Source organism: Leptonychotes weddellii, chromosome 2, assembly GCF_054177405.1.
Source record: "Leptonychotes weddellii isolate Sample4059 chromosome 2, ASM5417740v2, whole genome shotgun sequence".
In the NCBI taxonomy this organism is placed as follows: domain Eukaryota; kingdom Metazoa; phylum Chordata; class Mammalia; order Carnivora; family Phocidae; genus Leptonychotes; species Leptonychotes weddellii.
In genome coordinates, this window is record NC_138370.1 from 159,077,217 (window position 1) to 159,099,130 (window position 21,914).

The window sequence follows — 21,914 nt, forward strand, 5'->3', positions numbered from 1 at the left end:
AAGCAAAGGCTAATCTAGAGATGACTCGGAATGATGAAATGATTTCCATTTGATTCCAATGATTTCAGCCAAAAAGAAATGGCCACGAAATTGTGTGGAAGGCCACGGATGTTTCTGTACTCTCTTTTCATCCCATAGTGAATTTCTGGAGAAACTGCCAGAAGAGTCTGCCTTAGACCAAGCTAGAGTTCACAAATCAGGCTGCCTCCATTTAAGGCAGACGAGGCTACAGCTTAGGAGGCTAAAATTAATATCCCTGGTTGGTGTACATTAAGTCAGTTTGGGAGCTGTGATCATAATGGGCACCCCTTGCATTCACCCACATAGACCGCTGATCCTCTTTGCCCAGTTTATGGAAGAGGAATCCGACCCTCGGAGTACTTGCTAATTCTGCTGGGCACCACCCACCTGGTGAGAACCAGGACTGAGGAACTCCGACTTGCAGCACGGGGCAGGTTCCATCCAACCCCTTAAGCCTGCAGACATCAAAGTAGCTGCCAAACCAGATCTTGGAGGGACGGTTTCAAAGTTCTTTCTTTTAGGAATCTGCAGATACGTGTTAAGTGGCTTCTGTCCATCTCCAAGCCCAGGGGAATTGTCCCATCCTCAAAACCATGTGCTTGGATGTAGCGGTGAGTACGTGGGTGCCCGCCTCATGTTTTTGACCCAAATGGTGGATTTGGTGACTAAGATGAGAGATTTTTTGAATAGTAATACATTTAAAGCTGAGTATTTTAATTGAGCAAAAGTGCAAATAATGTGTTTTCAGTTTTTCTGTTGGCCATTTATTGTGATACAATTTGTGCTGGGGAGAGAATGCATATGAACGGTTTTCTGTCTTGGTTCACCAGAGTTATGATGGGAAGGTCAAGCTATCCTGGTTAAAGTTAAAAATTAGTTACCGTTCCCCATTATACGATTGAATAAGCACATTAACAGTTTATACAAGAGGTTGTGAGAGCTTCTAGGGAAAAAAATATTATGTAACCAGTTTGGTGGGGCGGGGGGGAGACTTCCTCATCCCCATCTCAGGAGGGGGCTGAACTGCATGACTGGGAGGTTCATTCCTATTTCATAACTATTATTATTTCTCCAAAGGGCTTATCTTTTACTGCTAATAACATTTCTCTCTGAGCTGCTTTCTCTGATCTGTCCTCTCCATCTACGTCACCACCCACACCTAGAGCCATTATAAACATCTCCCCATCACCTGGCACTAATCTTCAGTAAGTAGAAACAGCACTGTCTTTTCTGCCTACCAACGGGGTTATAAACCTTGAAATGTCATTATGCCAAGCTTTAATGGATTTTTTGTTATCCAGCTGAATCCTATCTAACAAAATGCATGTGGACATCAACTATAAAACAATGACTTCCAAAGTGAGTGTTTTGTAAGATGTATTGAAGAGCATCAAGAAGTATTTATGATTGTAACAGCCCTATTATCTTAACAATCTTCTGATTTAGAATTAAAAACACAGTAGTAATGCCATTCATGTTTTTTTTCCTAAATAAGCTGTAAGTACTATAAGCAGACAATAAGGGCACTAATATATGTAAGCTTTAAATTGTTTTGTTTTGTTTTTTAAAGATTTTATTTATTTATTTGACAGAGAGAGACACAGCGAGAGAGGGAACACAAGCAGGGGGAGTGGGAGAGGGAGAAGCAGGCTTCCTGCAGAGCAGGGAGCCCGATGCAGGGCTCGATCCCAGGACCCTGGGATCATGACCTGAGCCGAAGGCAGACGCTGAATGACGGAGCCACCCATGCGCCCCTAAATTGTTTTAAATATCCTGCTTTTCATTATTATTATCATCGTTAACTATGTCTTAGCTAAGTTGCTGGACAAAATTGCTCTAATATAAGATTTAAGTGCTTTTTTTAAGAATACAAAGTTCTACCTGCAGTGGGAATGACATTTTCCTTTGATGGCAAAAATATGGTCTTCAAATGAAAAATCTTTTTAAAAATGCAAAGAATCTGTCCTCTATATTCTCTCAGAGGCAATACAGATGGGTGTGAGTCCCAGTTCTGTACGCGAACAAGGAGGCTTTGGCTGACTTATTTAATCCCTCTGCATCTGAGTTTCTTCATTTCTGAAATGGACATAACAAAAGAAGTTGCTTCAGAGAATTGGTGATGATCACATGGGTTTTTTATACCCTTTGTAACTCAGTAAACATTCTATATGGCTTAGCTATTATTATATCCTGTTACTAATCATTAATGTTTATTGAGGGCTTAACTTGTATGAGGAGGTCTGTTACAAGGGCTTCACTCATTTTATCTTAATGAGATTGTAAAAACCCTATTAAATAGGTATTATTATCTCCATTTTACAGATAGGAAAATGTGCAGAGATTTTCAGCAGTTTATCCAAGGTCATATAACCACTAAGTGATAGGACTGGGTTTTGACTCCAGAAAGTCTGGCTCCAAACCCATTTTAATTAACTAGTATAACTACACAATAGTACCTCTCAAGTCATTCTACTTAATTAGATTGTAATCAATCTGTTGGAAAAAATTCAAAGCAATGGGCAATGTGTGTTTCCAACCAAAATGCATCCACTAAAACCTGGAGGTTTTTTGCACATATAGAAAATATCATTGGAAAAATAACTACAATGTCTGATTGTAGGTAATGAGGCATTACCTTATCTATCCAGTTACTCCTGAAAGAAAAGAAAAAGATTTCCAAACTTTAAGGTGTGAAGAGGCAAATCAAGATATATAGAAAATACCAATACATATTTGTAAATGATATATCCATTAAGTGGTTAAATCAAAATTATATAAAGAACTTGTACAACTCAACACCAAAAACAAAACAATCCAATTAAAAAATAGGAAGAGGAACTGAACAGACATTTTTCCCAAGAGGACATACAGATGGCCAACAGGCACATGAAACGATGCCCAACATTACTCATCATCATTCCCATGCAAAAGGAAACCACAATGAGATATCACCTCACATCTGCTAGAATGGCTAAAATCAAAAAGACGAGAAACAAGTGTTGGCAAGGATGGGGAGAAAAAGGATCCCTTGTGCACTGTTGGTGGGAATGTAAATCAGTACAACTGCTGTAGAAAACAGTATGGCATTTTTTCAAAAAATTAAAAATAGAAATACCATATGGTCCAATAATTACAATATTGGGTGCTTACCCAGAGAAAATGAAAACACTGACTTGAAAAGATATATGCACCCCTAGGTTTATTACAGCATTGTTTACAATAGCCAACCAAAGTGCCTATCAATAGACAAATAGATAAGGAAAATGTGGTGTGTACACCACACACACACACACACACACACATATACACACTGGAAAATCACACAGCCATAAAAAGGATGAGATCATGCCATTTGAGACAAAATGGATGCAACTAGAGGGTATTATGCTAACTGAAATAAGTCAGACTGAGAAAGATAAATACCATATGATTCCACTCATAAAAGGTATCTAAAAAAAAAAAAGAATAAACAAACAAAAAGCAGAATCAGAACTACAAATACAGAGAACAAACTGATGGCTGCCAAAGGGGAGGGGAATGGAGGGTTAAGCAAAATGGGTGAAAGGAAGAGGGAGATACAGGCCTCCAGTAATGGAATTGAGTAAGTCATGGGATAAAAGGCAGAATATAAGGAATACAGTCAATGATACCATAATAGCAATGTAATGGGACAGATGGTAGCTACACTCGTGGGGAACCTAGCATAACATGTAATATAAACTTGGCAAATTACTAATGTGTACGCCAGAAACTAATGTAACATTGTGTGTCAACTATACTGAAGTTAAAAAAAAAAATACGTAAAAATACATAAGATCAGATTTTTAAAAAAGAAGATATCGATACAAATAGCCAACCAACATATGAAAAAAAATGTTCATTTTGATTGTACTCGAGACAATAGTAATTTCCAGTGTGTGGGATCATGTGGCAGAACAGCAGATCATGCAGACTCAAACAGCATTCTGTAAGGCAGGTTGGCAATGTGCAGCAACAGCCTTCAGCAAGCATGTCCCCTACCCAGCAATTCCACTTCTAGGAGCTTATTTCATATAAAGAAATGCATAAATGTGTTCATTTAAACATTATTTATAATAAAAATTTGGAAACAACCGAATGAGGAATTTATTATACATAGGGCCATGTAAATTTATTCTAAGGAAATGGCCATGGGTGTGTGCAAAGATTTATCAACATAGATGTTCATGATAGGAAACAGTAAATTTAAAAAAAGAAGAAAGAAAGAAAGGAAATGACTTCAGCTGTTAAAAAGAAGGAACTAAACAAATCATAAAGCACCTACATGATTTGGAAATTATGTTACAGAAGTCCATAAGCATGCATATGAAAAGACTTAAAAACATACACTACAGGGCGCCTGGGTGGCTCAGTCGGTTAAGCGACTGCCTTCGGCTCAGGTCATGATCCCAGGGTCCTGGGATCGAGTCCCGCATCGGGCTCCCCCTGCTCTGCGGGGAGCCTGCTTCTCCCTCTGCCTCTGCCTGCCACTCACCCTGCTTGTGCTCTCTCTCTCTGTCAAATAAATAAATAAAATCTTAAAAAAAAAAAATACACTACAGGTTAGGAGTCATAATTTCAGAGTTGTAGTATTAAAAGTGAATTTTGTTTTATTTTCTTGGTGTTTTCCAGACTTTCTGCATTAAGTAGTACTAGAGGAAAATAGGAATATTATAATAAATGGAAATAAATATTTATTTCAGTGTGAAAAAAATTTCTGGTCCATATTATACAAGATTCTAAACTACAAGTGACAGAAAACCCAGATCAAACTGCCTTGACGAGAAGGAAGTGACTGCTTTTCATGCTTCAGGCATGGGTCAATCCAGGCCTCAGACAAAGTTGTTAGGACTTGGTCCTCCTTCTCTCACCATCTCTTAAACTTTCTCTCCTCTCTCTCTCTCTTTTTTTTTTATTGCTTCATTTTTTAGGAATGCTCTCTCCATAAACATTCATGGTGCAAATATGCCCTCCAAGATGTTTCTATCCTCTTCCCTCTGCAAATTCTTCAACTGCTTTTTTCATAAGAGTTAAAACAGAAGTCCTGGATCTTATTTTCATTGGCTATCTTGGGACAGTTTACTTATCCCTGATCCAATCAGACAGTCCCATGAATGGAATGCCCTGACTGGTTATGCCCGGGTCACATGTCCACTGCTGGAGCCAGGAGGTGGGGTCAGCTAGGGTGGCAGGGAGTGAGAGTGGGGGAAGGGTGGTTTCCTAAGAGACAATGGTGTTCCATGTAGAAAAGGAAGAGTGGAGGATGCTGGTGAACTGAAACCACGATAGCAAAGAAACAAAAACACATTCACCGCGGATTTCAGTTTCTTTAGCTGCTGGCGATGCGTGAGTAGGAATAGAGTGAGCAGCCTTGAATCATTTAGGTCTCTTGTGTTTGCACACGACCGAGAATCCAATTAGACCTGGCTTAACCAACAAAGAGAATTTATTGATTTACATAAATGAAAAGTCCAGAGGTAGGGCTGGCTTCAGGTAAGTCTAAGCCACCCGAGGAGCTGGCTTTTACAGTCTCTCCAGTTTTCAAAGTGGTGGCAGTTTTATCTCCAGATTCCACACAAAGGCTCCTGGCAATTTTGGGATCTCTCCCCCCAAGGGGAGCAAATTGCTTCAGCCGGTTGGCACCTCACATCCTCACACCACACTGGGCATGATCCAGGGACAGAGAAGCTGTAGTATTTACCATACAGGTCCGGTGATTGTCTCCTTTGTCACTAGCTCAAATTGGAAGGGTGTGAGAAAGCTTGGTATTAATTCTCCAAATGTTTGGTAGAATTCACCAGTGAAGCCTCCTTGTCCTGGACTTTTCTTTGTTGGTAGCTTTTTGATTACTAATTCAATCTCTTTACTAGTAATAGATCTGTTCAGATTTTCTGTTTCTTCATGATTCGGCCTTGGTCAGTTGTATGCTTTTAGGTGTTTGTCCATTTCTTCAAGATTGTCCAATTTGCTGGCATACAATTGTTTAGTCTCTTGTGCTTCTTTTTATTTCTGTGGTATTAGTCGTAATGTCTCTTGTTTCATTTCTGATTTTATTTATTTGAGTTCTTTCTTTTTTTCTTGGTAAGTCAAGCTAAAGGTTTGCCGATTTTGTTTATCCTTTCAAAAAGCAGCTTTGGTTTCACTGATTTCTTTCCTATTGTCTTTTTAAACTCTATTTCGTATATAATTTCCATTCTGATCTTCGTTATTTCCTTCCTTCTGCTAATTTTGGGCTTCATTTGTTCTTCTTCTAGCTCCTTGAGGTTCATTTGAGCTTTCTCTTTTTTCCTAATGTAGGCATTTATCGCTATGAATCATTGGCCCAAATTGGATCACGAGCTCATTACTGACCCATCTATGTGGCCTGAGGAATGGGATCCATGATTGGCTTGAGCCCATCATAGTCCATTCCTGGAGCTGGGGGCCAGGTCAATTCCATCTTGACCCCCAGTAAGAATGGAAGAGGGGTGTATCCGCAAGGAAGATCCAAGTGCAGAGGGGGAGAATCCGTGCTGGGGAGGTAACTGGTAAATGTCTATTCCAACTCTTGAGGAGTCTGACGTGTTTGAAACTCTACCATTGTACATTTTTGAATGGGAAATATTTATTTTTTATTTATTTATTTTTTTTAAAGATTTTATTTATTTATTTGACACAGAGAGAGCGAGCACAAGTAGGCAGAACGGCAGGCAGAGGGAGAGGGAGAAGCAGACTCCCCGCTAAGCAGGGAGCCCGATGCGCGGCTCAATCCCAGGACCCTGGGATCATGACCTGAGCCGAAGGCAAACGTTTAACCGACTGAGCCACCCAGGCGCCCCGGGAAATATTTATTAAAACTACATCTTGCTTGTGGCTCAGTGCAGAATATTTCTAAAGTGTACAGCTAAATGAAGAAGCATACACTGGTCGCAGATCTTTTTTTAATATGTATTTTCATGAAGTTTCATTGAGAGAAACATATGGGGCTTTGAAATGTCAGCACACTGGGGGGGAAGGCAGGAAGTGTAAAGAGTTTTGTGCTCCTGTCTCTTTTATTTACAGAATGCGTTCAAAGTCGTGCAGGGTTAGCGAGGAAAACAAACACAATGGTCCACGCCTGCTTGCAATGACATCTGTCCACCAGGACAGTCGCTAGCTTTTGGTTTTGAAGGGTTTTCGGTAGATGGCACAAGCGAGAGATGACATGTTTTCATCTCCAGAAGAAAGTTTGCACGAATCCTTTCAGAGCCAACGTCTCCTGTGATAAATAAACGTGCCTCTGCCAGAGAAAGCAACAAGAAGCCCTCAGCAACTGACAGCTTAAGAGAGAGAGAGAGAGAAGAAAATCACCAAGGCTAATGTCATTGCAAATGAGGGACAGCTTTGAAGTTTACATGATGAAAACTGCTCTGCGCAGACAACAGCAGAGCTCGGCATATGATGTGACTCACTGATCTGCTTTCCCACGTGCCAACGGCTGCAGAACAATCCCCCATCTTGTCTCTCATGAGTCAGCGGAATTCTGCAGAAGTGTCACAAAATGTCAGTGAAAACATTTCTGCCCCCAGGGCCCAGGAGATGATAGAAGTGGGGAGAGGGGGTCCCAAAGGGAAGGGGTGTGCCTGGCCACCAGAGGTCTGCCACAGGTGAAGGAGGCTTCCTCGGCCGGCTGGTGCACAGCAGCCGACGGGGACAGAGACTTCAGCACAAGCCCCGGTGCCCTGCCCTGGCTTCCTGGCTCCCAGCCACGCCCACAGAGCATGGACCCCCTCACCAAGGACCCACAGTCTCGGGCAGTGAAGGGAGATTTCCTTTCTCTAATCCCGGATTCTTGCCAAGACCATCTTATCAGTTGGATTTTCTGGGTCCAAGACTTGGGTCCCGCGAGATCCCAGGGGCCCACAAACTTGGCTGAGTCCCCCGAGGAGACAGTTACCAGCTCTAATGTTTATAAGGAACATTTCCAAATCTGAATTCAGCCGTGCTCACATAAATGCCCACGGAGCATAGAATTAGCCCGATTTCATTAACTGCTGAATTGATGAGTCACAGAAACGTCGTTGCATTTGAAAGCCATTTAAAGGTTAGATTCGATTCCGCTTCCAAAGAACTTCTGAGTGTACACGATGACCTGCTGGAATTCAGAGCCAAGTGTAAATTCACCGAGCGATTCGTTACCAAATGATTTCAAAAGCAAAAGTGTAATAGTCCTTTAAAAAAGTCTCAGCCCAAATTACGTTTAAAATGGAAGATAGGTGCGTTTAACTCTATTTGCCAGGATGTAAGGTGGGACCTTTAAGAGAAAGGAGAGTTTGGACTCAAAGGCCCTTCAAACAGTCTGGAACCTGCCGAGCGTTTATGCACATGCGTGCTTAAGTCCCAAGGTGCTCTTGGCCGTGAATCACATTAGAACCCACGCATCCCTACACCGAGTGCGGCAGCATGGGGCTCAGGGCATGCACAAACCTGAGTAGAGACACTCCCATTCATTTAGTAACCAGTCAACAGATATTTATGTGCCTAGTATATTCCAGGAGGTGTTCTGGGGACTAAGAATTCAGCCACGAAAACAAACAAATCTCTGCACTGATGGAGCTTTCAGTCTAATGGGGCGAAGGACTATCACCAAATAAGTTAAATGTATAGTATATGAGGTGGTGGTAAGTGATAAGGAGAAGGGTAAAGCAGAGAATGCGTTAGAAGTTTGCAGTTTTAGACATAGCGGCAAGAGAAGACTGCAGGGAGAAGGGGTTATTTGAGCAGAGAACTGAAATTGGTGAGAAAGAAAGTCAGGCCACAATGTGAGGGAAAAGCATTCTTGGCAGAGGGAAAGGCAAGTACAGGTGCCCAGAGGCATGAAATGTTTGGGTAGCCTGAGAAAGAGCAAGAGACCAGCACAGTTACAGGGGAGTAATCAAGGCTGGGGCTAGTATAGGATGAGGTCAGAGAGGCGTCTGAGAACCACACCCGGCAGGGCCTCTGGAGCCATCGCTCGGGGTTTGGACTTTCTTCTGAGTGAGACGGGAAGCCGTTGGAGGTGACAGTGTGGCACGGCCCGAGGTAGAGATTAACAAGGGGCGCAGACTGCGAGTGACAAGAGCAGAAGCGGGACCATCATGGCATCTGCTATTGCTACGGCATGACTAGGGCCCCTGCGGTCGGCAAGGTGAGCGACACGGGCAGCTTGGACCGGTGTGAGTACGGGACGCAAATGATGAGGACTGATAAGAGGCTGGATCCAGTTAGACTTTCAGTTCTTACCATTTTTTTTTTCTGTGTAGATGCTTCCCTCCTCTCTCCACCATTCTCCACTCTGTTCAGGGCACATAGAAGCAAAACAGAGCAGAGACGGGTGCACTAGGACCCCAGAAGCATCGACACACCTTTCAGTCTTCCCCGACGACAGGGGTTTCATCCTAGCCACCTTGCTGGGGACCATCTCTGGTCCCCAGAACCTTCCTGGGCTTCTGTCCTGGGAGAGGAGACAGACGCCCAAGGTCAGAGCAAGGTGCTCACAAACACTAAAGAAAGAATTCCAGCTACTCTTGTTTTAGGAACCAGTTAGTCACTGGGGATTTGTTTTGTCCTTGCTTCCAGCAGCAAGTATATTCCAGAGCCCCAGGGAGCTGTTATGTGAGGGACACTTGACAACACAGAGACTCTGATCAGTGTGGCCTCTCTGGGCCACGGCACTCATTGCCGGGACCCACAGAACATGTCTGAATCTGCTTTGGAGGATGTTTCTTCAAACCGTGTTGGTCTTTTTTTCCTTTCAACTTGTTATTTTGCTATAATTTCAGACACAGAAAAGTTGCAAGAATATGACAAAGATTTGTCACGCATATCCCCCAAATGTTTACATTGACTACATTTGTTTTATACAACCACACATGTTTTTTACCTGAACGTTTTGAGAGTCGGCTGCGATGAGCATGACCAACTCCTCCCATTTTGCCTGGGACCTTCCTGATTTCAACATTAGAAGTCTTGCTTCCTTCAGGCCCAGGCCAACTGAGACAACTGGTCACCCTAGCTACAGCCACGATGCCCCCTTGCCTGTAAATACTTCAGCATGTATGTACTAAAAACAAGGACATAACTATTGTATGGGTATCAAAATCTGGAAATGAACTTTGGTACAAAAGCCTCTTCAATCTACAGACTACAAAGTTTTCAGATTTTGCCAATCTTCCCAATCATGTCTTTTGTAAAAAGGAAAATCCCAGATTGTGCACTGGGTTCACTTGTCATGTTTATTTTCTATTCCTTCATCTGGACCAGTTCCACAGTCTTTGTCTTTTGTGAGACTAATATTTGTGAAGAGTATAAGCCAAACATTATGTAGAATGTCCCTCAACATGGGTTTGTTTGATGTTTTCACACAATTAGATTCAGGTTATTTGTCTTTAGCAGGAATCCCACAGAAGTGAGGCATATGGTGTTGATTTATCCCGGGAGCAGGTATATTAACTTTGATCACTTGATGGAGGGGGGTTTCTGCCAGATTTCTCCCCTGTAAAGTTACTATTTTCCCCTTTGCCATTAATAAGTAGGTTGTAGGGAGTTATTTGGAGACTATGCATCTTGTTTCTCATCAGGCTCTCCCATTTGTTTTAATATCCATTGATGATTCTTGCCTGCATCAGTTATTTTTATGATGGTTGCCTACTGACTGAACTTTATTTTTGAATATTTTAACAGTGGAGAATCTTCATTAGAAGAAGTGCATGGGCTTATGGAGCAGACAAGTTAGAGATAATTACCGTACCATGTAGCAGGGGATGGCAAGCTACAAGCCCAACACCAATTTTGTAAATAAAGTTTTATTGGAACACAGCCATGCCATCTGCTTCTCTATTGTCTATGACCTACTTTCACACTACAATGGCAGAATTGTGAGGTTGTAACAGAGACTATATGGCTTGAAAAGCCTAATGTTATTTACTACCCAGTCCTTATAGAAAATGTTTGCTGACTCCTGATAAAAGGAGGAGACCTCCTCTGAATTGAATTTCAGTTCTGTTTAACTCACACAAAGGGAGCATCAATCTGCTCTGTAAGCCCTGAGGGGTGGGTAACAGCTAGTAGTGGGCATTTCTGCCCTAGAACCTAGTAATGTGTAAGGCTTCCCACACGGGTTACCATACATACTACAGAGGTGTCATGCCATGTCTTACTTAAAAGAGATTAACTCTGTTTTTCTTTTACAGTTTTAACTATAAATTATCAAGAAGGAAAATTACACCAAGACGGAGTCATTAAATACAATTACTGTGATTAGCCTGACCCAAATCTTTGCATATCAAAGTATCGCCAAATTGTATAAGAATGTCCTCTTTACTTCTAGCAAATCTTTGGTACAACAGAACTCCAGGGATTAAAACAACAACTTTCGAAGTGTGTAACATAAGGGTCACCTGGGTGGCTCAGTTGGTTAAGTGACAGACTCTTGATTTTAGCTCAGGTCATGATCTCAGGGTCAGGAGATGGCGTCCTGAGTTAGGTTCCATGCTCAGCGGGGAGTCTGCCTGATTCTCTCTTTCCCTTTCCCTCTATCCCTCCCCCCACCACACACGCTCTCTCTCTCTCTTTCAAATAAATAAATAAATCTTTAAAAAAAAGAAGTGTGTAACATGAAGACAGAATCTGTTTTGGCATTAAATTCAATAAAGATAAATAATAAGGGTTATTGGGAAGTTGAAAGTATCACTTAGTCATTTACATGTGAAATCACTTTTATTTCCAGAATGTATCTTGTTTACTAAAGCTCCAGGCAAGATTAGGCTAAGTTGAATGTGTTGCTCAGAAGGCTCCATTTTGTGATAGGAAGTGGAAGTTCTGGAAAATCAATTAAGAACTCAAAGTAACTTAATCATGTTGATTGTTCCCTTTTATGGGGAACACCCATGTAGTGCTGGGAAGACCAGCTCCATGAAAAGATCAGGCCAAGCCTATATGATTAGAGAGTTACATATCTTTCTGATGAATTTTGTCTGAACACACGCACACACACAAATCGATCTAGATTTTTCTAGAGCCAAAACAACAGTTTCTATTGGTAAAAACCATCCATGAAGATTCTTGCTTGAGATAGTATTGGGATAAAGAAGCAAAGAGAATTTTAGGGGCACCTGTATGGCTCAGTTGGTAGAGCATGTGACTCTTGATCTCAGGGTTCTGAGTTTGAACCCCATGCTGGGTGTAGAAAAAAAAAAAAGAATTTTCATGACTGGTAGAGTTCTTACTAAAGATTATTACTTTATGTTTAGGGAAGCATGTGACTTTAAAGCAGATAAAGCAGCCCCAAAACTGGATAGGATATTGAAGACTTGGAAGAACACAAAAATGAAACCCCAAGTAATTACAAAATGGTGGAAGATAGAAAAGGAAAAGTGGATTGATCAGTGTAAGACTAAAGCACATGAGCTTCTGCCCAAGACACTCACTGAAGTGGATGATAGAAATTAAGCTCAGGCAGCAAAGAACAGCTGAGTCCTGAAATGGACATCTAGGAAGGAGATGGGGAAGACCATGGGCTCTCCTTTTTCAAGTTGCCTATGGCCTCCTCTGGTTTCAGAACAGAGCATAGGTATCCTTTGCTCTAAACAAATTGTTATGGATTGCATGTTTATCACTCCCTCCCAGTTCATATGTTGAAACCCTAACCCCCAGTGGGATGGTAGTAGGAGGGGGGGCTTTTGGGAGGTACTCAGGTTAGATAAGGTCATGACGGTGGGCCCTCTTGATGGGATTAAAGCCTTTATAAGAAGAGGAAGAGATACAGGATCTCTCTCTCTCTCTCTCTCTCTCTCATCCTTGTGAGGATGCAAGGAGTAGATGAGGGTCATCTGCTAACCAAGAAGCGGGCTCCCACCAGATACCGAATCTGCCAACACCTTGCTCTTGAACTTCCCAGCCTCTAGAACTGGGAGAAATAAATGTTGTTTAAGCCATTCAGTCTGTGGTATTTTTGTTATAGCAGCCTGAGCAGAGACCCAAAGCAAACACTCCTTTATCCAGAAGAGTTGGTGGGGGAGGGGTTTAGAATATTTGGAATAGGGGCACCTGGGTGGCTCAGTCGGTTAGGCGTCTGCCTTCGGCTCAGGTCATGATCCCACGGTCCTGGGATCGAGCCCTGCATCGGGCTCCCTGCTCTGCGGGAAGCCTGCTTCTCCCTCTCCCACTCCCCCTGCTTGTGTTCCCTCTCTGGCTGTGTCGCTCTATCAAATAAATAAATGAAATCTTTAAAAAAAAATAAAAAAGCAGAAATTAAAAAAAAAGAATATTCGGAATAACTGAATAGTCTAGTTTCTTAAGAATTCTTGAACTCTTTGTATTTCTTTAGAGTTTCCTAGACATGTTCACATAGAGTGACTGGTTTTATTATCAAAACACACCCTGAAATAGGCATTATCAGCCCCTTTTTACAGAAGGGAAAACCAAGGAACAGAAAAGTGAAGGGAGTGCCCCAAATTAGCCAATCCATAAACTCGGGCCTCTTGAGTTCAGAGCATTTTCCAGGGCAGTACAAAGACTCTGATTTGTCAATTGGTCTGTGTGCAGCCAGAAGCAAGTAAGTGTTCACTCCAGAGGATTGAAATGGACAGACTCTAATAAAGGGGTTGCTTACAAGGTGTGGACAAGGTGCAGAGAACAAGCATGAAGTGGGTGCATCCAGAGATCTGCAGGAGTGGGGAGCTGGAGGCGAAGGGGAGGGCATACTCTTCCCCAGTTCGCAGCGTCAGAGCTGTGGATGTGAATTGGGCTGCCGGGCAGGAAGGGCCAGTGACGGACACCAAAGCCAGACGCAGTGGGAAGAAACACTCCAGCCTCCCTTCTCCGGCCTTTAGTTCTCCAGCCAGTCCCTGCACCAGCCATCAAGTGAGTCAGCCAGAATGAGCTCATCCACTTGACTGGCCTCCCTGGGCAGAGGGCAGGACGCTGGAGTATGGATCCAGGAGGGGACAGGAAGGAGGCAGGCAATGAAAAGTGAAGAGCCAGCACTCCAACTTCATAAAAAAATGCTTACACTAAAGTAAGGTTGAACATAATTTATATAGGCTTAGGCCCATAATCACTTACCTGAAGCTCCCTGGGTCAGATGCATTCTGGAATTCAAAATATTTTGTATTCTAGACAAATAATAGTGTTCATAAACTATATATTATATAATGCTCCCCAAACAGAAACTAGGGCGGCAGTCTGTTGTTAAACACATTCTATATGCCTGCAGCAAAAGGTATGACTATTTGCTTTGAGATAAATGAATATAAATTAACTTCTCCTTAGTGTAGGTTAATTTTTGCTACCAAATGAATTTTGGAATTGTGGACAAGGGATTATTGCCATAGTTTAATGTTCAGAAAGCACCCCAGGATTTTGTGGCATCTTATTGTCATTATTACGAATGCTGATTGTCTTCTTTCACTACCTAGTTGTGTATATGTATTTTTCTGGATCCTAGAAAAAAAATGCAAATTTACCTCATACAGGCTTTTAAAAAAATATTAATTTAAAAATAAAAGAACATGGCGATCCACTCCGCAAAAGAGTCTCTGTCCTGGAAATGCTTCACAGCAGATTTCAACTTTAAATAGCAAACATCCCGATCGTTACAATTGGGCTTTGTCGACAAAAAGTGGAGTGACACGCTACTTTTCCTGAGTGTCACTGGGTACTATGTCACGGATGGGCCCCTGAGAGTGAAGAGAACATCTCCCACCCTCTGTCCCCTTGGACGCTGGGCGTGCTCTGGAATGCCCACATCAGCAGCACAAGGAATGGCTTCGTGGAATTCAGTGGGGATCTTTAGTGGTAATTTTGTTGGCAGGCATTCCTGGTCTCTGAAGCTCTGAAAGACATGGTTCTCAGAACGACTTAACAGGAAGCCTCACCCATGAACAGAGGAAGCTGAGGAAGGAAGGAAAGATGGCAATGCTGGGGGAGAGGCAGTAGAGCGAACAATAAGCAAAGTCACATGCCCTGGGACTGTGTCTACGTGGTCAGAGGAAGCACCCCCATCCGCACCTTCCTTGCTGCCCCCCAACACTCTTCTAGGTACCCTGCACTCTGCTGGCCCAGATCATTCCTCGTTTCCCAGGCCGACTCAGACACATCTTGCCCTAGGATATTACGCTCTGGAAAGCCTCCTCTCCCTGCTCCTCATGCTCCCTAAGTCCATTGCCCAACTATCACTGTCTTCCATGACCTTCAGAGCCAAAGCTCACCTCTTTGAGGGGAAGGACTGGCTGCCTTCTCTTTGTTCTGGCAGGCTGCAAAGTGGTTTCGACTTTTCCCAAAGATGTTCACCCTATTTTACTTTGTGTTAGAGGAATTGTCTTATTCCATTTCCAAAATTAAAAGCCTTGCCCACTTACTACTTTTTTCCCATTAATTCATCAAGGATTTATTCAAAACCTCTTCCGTGTAGCTAGGGGTGCTAGGCTTCAGACTTTGAAGATAAGTAAGATAGGGTTCCTGCATCACGGAGCTTACAGTCCAGTGGGAGAAGGTGGGCAATATGAGAGCAGAGCGGTCTGGGAGCACGTAAGAGGGACAGGTCACCCAGCAGGGTGCATGTTTGTGGGGGGCGGTCAAGGAAGGCTAAAACCTCAAAGGCAGGTGGAAAGTAGACCAGTGAATGGCGGGGAAAGATGTTGCTGGCACAGAGAGAGCATGGCCTGGCCAGAGGCCTGAGGATTGAAATTCCAAGAACTGCAAGTCACTGAGCATAACTGGTACGTGGAGGTGAGGTGGGAGGGTGCGGTGGCGACCGTCCCGGGGAGAGGTGAGGCTGGACAGTAAGCAGCGCGGCCTGATGCTGAAGGGTCTTATCAACTCTCCTATGGGATTCAGGTTAGTCCGCGGTGGCTTCTGAGTGGCCTGGACCTATGAGGCACCCCGTCAAGTCCCAGATCAAGGTATGATTATATGGTATCTTAGGCTGAGTTCCCACAGAAGCAGATTCTGAGACAAAGATTCAAGTGCAAGCAGGTAAATTGGGAGGTGACCCCAAGAACTGTCAGGGGTGCAAGGAAGTGGGAAGGGAAGGCGGCCACCACAGGGAGCGTGGACAAGCAGATGTTGCTGTGAGTGGCTCCGCTCATGCCTCTGGAAAGCTGTAGAATGAGTTTTGGAGTCATTCTACTTGAGGGGTGAGGTATTATCCACTGGGGCTCCCCTCGGTCTTTGTTCAAGGGCGGCTCTCAGGGGATTCAGCACCCCAACACTGTGGTCTGCCCTGAGTGAGGAGTCATGGGCACCTTCAGTCAGAGAGGACCTGCAGGCGCTTGAAGAGGAAGCCCCTGGTGCAGATAGCTTGTGTCCTATATACGTCTGGTTATCCAGATGGAATAATCTGGACAAGCATGGCAGGTCTGGATGTCAGGGCGGGAAAGAGATGGCTCACCCAGGGGGGAAGAGAAGAGAGTTGTCAGGTGAAGACAGAGTTGACAAGGTGTGGGCAGGCGAGGTAGCCAAGAGGAAAGGCAAGTGGCCAGGAGTCTTAGCACCCCGATATCTGAAGGGGGGACCCCAGCCTCCTCACCCCTTAGGCGGGACAGCCCTGAGGCTTGTTCTACAACATTGTTTTCCAGAGGTCTGAGCCCAATGTTCACCATACGCACCATGGACGCTCCCCATATTGGCCGCCTTCCCTTTCCTGGCCCGCTTCCCCACTCCCCTAAACAGGCCTTCTCAACCCAGTTAACCTTCTTGGTGGGAGATGGTGAGAGCCGGAATGGAGGAAAAGAGGTCACCCAACAAGAGTGTGGTCTTAGGGAGAAAATTGCAGCCCTGCCCATGGACAGCTTGCTAGACAAGAAGCAGAGGGCAAAAGAACTGCGTCCCTTCTCATGCCCGGGCCCAAGCCGGAGGACGGGGAGCACCAGCGATGTGATGCATCCCAAGAGAAGCATCTCCCAGGGCACAGAGTGGGGAGGGCAAATCAAGAATACCCAACTCACCTCTCACACCAGAATGGAGCCTTTAACCTGCACCATTCAGATTGGTATCTCTGCTGCCAACAAACTCATTTCATGGCAAACACAGCTTTATCCAACCCTGCTTTGTACTTGTGAACTCCTTATAATACAGAACCTCAATTACTTTTCATTTACCCCATACTGCTTTTGCCTCAGAATAACCGGGTCAGCTGGACAGAGCAGGTGTTAGTCCCCATTCCCGATCGATCCAGGAGTCCAAATCTTATCTTTAGCCTCAAAGTCCAGCATTCGTTCCAGTACACTATGTCCTCTCAGAAGTCAAGGTCGTCGGGGCTCAGCAAGGCCCATGTTCGGACTGTTCACCGTACATCTTTGTAATTGCCTCGTTAGTGCTCAGAGTCAGTAACCAAACTTCTCGATTTCTGAAGGTCCCTGCTAGCATCAAATTTCTTGCTTTAATAATGATCTGGCTTAAATTAGATGCGACCTAGGTAGTGCTACCTACAGATGGTATGTTTGTGCCCCCGCCCCCCCCCCACCAAATTCATGTGTTGAAATCCTAACCTCCAATGTGATGGTATTGGTGGAGGAGGCGGTTGGGTCACGAGGGTGGAGCCCTCAAGCATGGGATTAGTGCCCTTCTAAGGGGCTGCAGAGACCAGAGTTTTCCCTTCCACCATGTAAGGACACAGGGAGCAGACAGGCATCCATGAACGAGGAAGTGGGCTCTCACTAGACATGGAATCTGCTGGCGCCTTGATCTTGGACTCCCCAGCCCCCAGAACTGTGAGGAATACATTTGTTGTTAATAAGCCACCTGATCTACGGTATTCTGTTATGGTGGCCCAGATGGGCTAAGGCAGAAGGGTACATTCTATCTCTTTAACTGTGGAATTTCATGGACAATCTACTTAGGCAGAGGGAGGCTGACAGAACTAAACTTGCTGAATGCCTACTGGGTGCCAGACAACTTGTAAATGCCATCACTTTACAGATGGAGGAACCAGAGCCCAGAGAGGCTGAGTAACTTGTTCAAGGTTACACATCCAGTAGGGCAGATCCAGGAATGGAATCCATGTCCCACTGACCCCAAATGCTTCAGTAAAGGTTTCCAGTGGATTGTGGCTAAGAAAATCAAGCTTATTTTTAGAAACACAACAACCAAGGTAAGGAATCGTTTTGGGGTCCTCAATGACACACGCAGAGACGTGTCCTTGAGCTGCGCCATCAGCAGTAGCTGGGAGCCCGGGCTCTGGAGCCAGATTGCCATTGTCCCACTCCGGCTTGTCATTGATCCTTTATTCCCTGTGTAACCTTAGATGAGTCATCCAAGCTCCTGGTGTCTCAGTTTCCCCACCACCAAAGTAGGTCAATAGTAGTCCTTGCCTCTAGGGGTGTAACCAACATTAAGTGAAGCTCAGGGTGCCTGGTGCAGAGCAAGCCCTCAGGAAGATCAGCGGCGAGGATGTCTCTGACTCATGACCTGTCCTAGAAACTGGAGGGGTGGACCTGGAAAGGCTGGGAATCCAGGACCCGGAGAGTGACCCACAGGGGCCCGGACAAACGACCGGTGTTCCCTGTGGGTGGGAGTGAACCAACCGGCCAAGGGAGTGGCACCAGGAGGGTGGGCGGGTCTCATCAGAAACGTATTTTGGTCTGTGGTTTCTCGGAGGCATTTTTATCTTTCCCAAATGACCCCCTGGGGAAAATGAGGCAGCTTGATATATAAAAATAGCCAGGATGTGAGAGAGGAAGTGAGAGGGTTCCCAAGAGCGGGCCGAGCAGTGGTTGCAGGAGCTCCGAGTCAGCCCCGCACCTCCACGCCGGGGCCCCTCCTCGGGATTGTCCAACCAACCGAGGGGTCTGAACGACTTCCTCCTTCCTGGACAGAGGCCATTGTCTTGATGAGGTGACGGCCGTGTTTATGGTGGGCTGACCTTGACTGAGGCAGGGCGGTTACCGGGCTCTCCACTTCTAAGGCGGGAGGGGGAAGGACTCTGCATCCCTGCTGTGCCTCCCAAAGGAGGGAGGGATTGTGTGCAGAAGCCCCTAAGAACCTCCTGCAATGTGACAGGGGAAAGCAGGGAAGACTTTGCCTTCTCGTGGGAGTCAGAGTGTGGGGGAAGGAGGTGTCTGAATTATTCACTCACTCACCCTCCCACCGCTCACTGGGTGTTGAGTTATTTCCCAGGGCTGTCCTACCAAAGTACAAACTGGGTGGCTCGAACAACAGGAATTTATTCTCTCACAGTTCTGGAAGTCCCAAGTCGAGGTGTCTGCAGGGAAACGCTTTCTCCGGAAGCTCTAGGGGACAACCCTCGGGACCATCGCTGCCTCCGTCACCCCATAGCCTCCTTCCCTCTGTGTCCTGTCTGTCTCTTCACATGGCCTCCTTACAAGGACACCAGTCATGGGATTTAGGGCCTGTCCTTATCCAGTATGATCTCGCCTTCGCTCGTTGCATCTGCAAAGACTCCAGTTCCAGATAAGATACCATCCTGAGGTTCTGTGTGCCTATGAATTTGGGGGCGGGGGGACACTGTTCAACCCAGTTTAGGTGTCTTCTTTAGGCCAGATGCCCTGCCAGTTGGCCTGGATATAAGGATGAGTAAGTCCCCCCGGGATGTCACAGTCCACAGAAGAAGTAAGCACATAAGCAAATTATTGTAACACTCTGACCTGAACACAAGCTAATGCTTCACATTTACTGAGCACTTACTAAGGGCCTGGCACCATTTTAAACAATGTACGTTTTCTATCAGTGAATGAACGGCTCAAGAAAATGTGGGCTTTACATGCCAGGAAACATTATTCAGCCGTAAAAAAGAAGGAAATCCTGCCGTTCGTGACAACGTGGATGGAACTTGAGGACATGATGCTAAGTGAAGGAAGTCAGACAGGGAAGGACAGACACTGTATGACCTCACTTATATGTGGAATCAAAAAAAAAAAAATTCAGAAATACGGAGAACAAATTCGTGGTTTTCAGAGGCAGGGGGTTGGGGGTGGAGGAAATAGGGGAAGGGGGTCAAAAGGTGTACACTTCCAGTTGTCAGATAAGTAAGACCTAGGGATGTAGTGTACAGCAGGGTGACGACAGTTAAGAAGACTGTATTGTGTATTTGAAAGTTGCTAAATAGATCTTAAAAATTCTTGTCGTAAGAGAAAAATCTGTAGCTACGTGAGTGGATGGATGTTAACCAAACTTATTGTGGTCGTCATTTTGCAATATATATATAAATCACTGCGGTGTCCATCTTAAATTAATATAATGCTATGTGTCAGTTATATCTTAATAAAACCAGGAAAATATTTAAATTTTGAAAATTAAAAAAAAATGTGCATTCAAACTCATATCATCATCCTAGAAAGCCTTAGGAGGTGAATACTACTATTATCTCCGTTTTAGAGATGGGGAAACTGAGCTCCAGAAACGCTGAGGGACCTGCCATAGGTCACAGAGCTGGCTCCCTTGGCTCTGGAAGCCAGGGCACACCTCCCTGAGGAGCTGCCATGGAGGCAGAGACTTGTTGGAGGAGAAAGTAGGAGCTATGGGAAGGCTGGAAGGCAGATGGGGCGAGCAAATGTTCCAGGCAGAGGAACGAGGCGGTGCCAAGGCGGTGAGTCAGGCCCAAGCTTAGCATGTGTGAGAGGGAGGGAGGCGGCGGCGGCGGCGGCTGAAGCTCGGGGAAGGCAGGGAGGAGCCAGGTGAGCTTAGACGGAGGGGCCCTGGGGCCTGACTTAGTCTTTGTAAGTCTCTTGGGCTGTTCCTGGAAAATGGTCCACAGCAGAGCTGGGGGGAAGCTGGCTCAGGTAAGGGCAGAGGTCAGGAGGAAGGGCTGGGTTTGGGGGGGTTGGGTCCTGTTGACAGGACCGCTGATGGCTGTGAAGGTTGGGGAGGGGGGAGAGAGAAATCACGCTTGCAGCCTGAGCATCTGGGGGTGTAAGATGCCCTGGGGAGATGGGGAGGATGAGGCTGGGCAGGAGTACTAGCCTGAGTTTCATATGTGTGTTAGGCATTTGTTGGCTTTTGAAGCCAAGGGACCGAATGTGAATGGGGCCCTCCTGGGTGAGAATCTTGCTGGGGCCACTTCTGTGTGGCTCCGCTCCTGGGACCCTGGTTCCCAAACCTAGTGATCCAGTAGAAAACCCTGGGGGGCATGTTAGAAATACAGACTCCGGGGCCTTAGCTCAGACGCACTGAGTCCTGATGTAAGAGGATCCAGGAATCAGCAGTGTTAGGAGGCCTACTGTCCTTCCATAGTCAAACTTGCTTTTATTAAGCACTTCCTCTGTGCCAACACTTTTCAGTGCTTGTTTTTTTAAATCTCGTAAGAGTGCCATGAGATGCCTTCTCCCTTCCCTCTGTCTCAGATGAGAACGAGAAGGCTGAGAGCATCTCAGTCACGTGCCCCGTCCCAGCAAATGCGTTCGGGCGGCGGGGACGAGGAGCTGGGCCGCACCGTCTGTAACCTTGAGTGCATTTCATGAATCTCCGGAAATCTTCAGGCGTCTTTCTTTCAACCGAGGGCTTTCTCCGGGCCCTGTGGCTTACTTCAGAAAAGCGGTGTTCAGCTTCTTGTCCTGAGTCTGGGTTAGAATGTTGCAGCCGTCTGTGGATCTCCTCTTTGAGTAAATATTTAAATCGGATTTGAATTTTTCCTCTTCAACCTTTCTAAATAAAAATAAATCTCGCCCTCTGGACTGTGTCGGCTTGCTTCCCGTTTATTTAAGAGCTCCGTTTATCCTGCTGAGTGCCGGCGAAGTGGGGCGCAGGCAAAGAGCGGATGGCTGTGGTCAAAGGAAGAAGGCTCTGCAAGCCCGGGCTGACCCCGCCCCGCAGCTGCTCCAGCAGAACCCGGCCCCAGTCGTGCCTCCTCGCTGGGGCGCAGCCAGAGCCCCTTTTAGCGGAGCGAGCTTGCTACCAGGCTCAGTTGCAACCCTTGAATTTGG

General features: G+C 45.3%; 1 long non-coding RNA gene across 1 annotated transcript; it reads left to right on the plus strand.

Annotated features, from left to right (window-relative positions):
* The first annotated feature begins 20,645 nt into the window (after positions 1 to 20,645).
* On the plus strand, positions 20,646 to 21,670 carry LOC115943099 (uncharacterized). The gene is made up of 2 exons (XR_004077701.2): positions 20,646 to 20,774; positions 21,336 to 21,670. It is a non-coding gene; the product is annotated as an uncharacterized LOC115943099 (long non-coding RNA).
* The last annotated feature ends 244 nt before the right edge of the window (positions 21,671 to 21,914 follow it).